The following is a 1,446-nucleotide window of genomic DNA, read 5'->3' as shown; positions in this document are numbered from 1 at the left end:
GCCCCAACAGAGGGAACAAGGAGAGGCAGCACAGTCAGCAGAGCCAGAAGGGAAGAGGCGGGGCCAGAATCTCTCCTCTTCTCGCCAGGCTGCTCTCCCCCCAGCCTCCGAAGCAGCTGCAGCTCCGAGGCTGGCAGGCTGCAGCTGTGCCGCTTGGCCCCGCCCCGCAGAGCAGGCTGTGGCTGCAGCGCCCAGCCCGCCGGAGCCTGCTGCAGCCACGCCACCCGGCCCAGCCTGCCAGAACATGCTGCGGCCATGCCGCCCCGTCTGGCCCCTCGGAGCAGGCTGCGGCCATGCTGCCCAGCCTGCTGGAGCAGCTCCACCCAGGCCAGAGACCTCCTCCCCAGATAAGGTGGGAAGGGATGGGATGGGATGAGAGTGGGGGTCCGGGCTAGAGGTGGGGTCATGTGGGGGGTGGTGACAGGGGTTACTCCCGTGACCCCCAGCTTCTCCCCCGCAGAAAATTTCCCCACCAGTTGCTGTCCCAGCCCGTCAGGGTAAGCAGCTGGCGCGCCAGGACACTTTGTTTATTTAAGTTTACCTCCGTGCCTGCAGACGCTCGAGGTAAACAAACCATCACGGTCCACCAGCGGCTTATCCTGATGGTCTAGGAGCCAAAGTTTGCTGACCCCTGAATTATAGGGTTGACTTATGAACAGGTCGTAAAAATTTTCCATTTTTACTTATCCATCTTGGTGAGGGGAAAGATGGTCGGCTTATAAATAAACTGGCTTATGATCAAGTATATACGGTAATTTACTTGCAACATTTATATTTCATCAAAAATTCATACTGCATTAAAAGAAATCAAACCAAAACCTCAAGGAAACAAAGCCAACCACATTAAACATAATTTAGGGCCTAAACCTGCATACACATATAACTTTATGAACATGAAGAGTCCAACTGAACTCAGTGGGAACTCATGTGCTTTAAATTTACTTGTGTGTGTAAGAATTTGCAAGACTGAGGCATTGTATTTTAATATTTAAGTTCTTTGAGAGGGAGTCTGGGCCTTATTACAATCACACACTGTTGTGAGTCAAGTGCTACTCCATTTAAGGTCAATGGAATTACACTAGTATAACTGACTTAAGTAAAAAGCAACAGAGTGTCCTGTGGCACCTTTAAGACTAACAGATGTATTGGAGCATAAGCTTTCGTGGGTGAATGCCCTCTTCGTTGGATGCATTCACGAAGTGAGCATTCACCCACGAAAGCTTATACATCTCCAATACATCTGTTAGTCTTAAAGGTGCCACAGGAGACTCTGTTGCTTTTTACATGAGTCGGACAGTAGACCTTCCAGACCATAGTGCTTTGCAATGGATTTATAACTTTCTGGTGTAACCAGCTTCCACAGCCACCTGCTTCTGAACTAGTATGGCTTTCCTGAATCGAATGTTCTGGTGCTGGAGGATTCATGCAAGCCCCTCACACAGCTCC

The sequence above is a fragment of the Trachemys scripta genome, chromosome 13 (genome assembly GCF_013100865.1).
Source record: "Trachemys scripta elegans isolate TJP31775 chromosome 13, CAS_Tse_1.0, whole genome shotgun sequence".
NCBI lineage: Eukaryota > Metazoa > Chordata > Testudines > Emydidae > Trachemys > Trachemys scripta.
Note: the sequence above shows the minus strand (reverse complement) of the source record.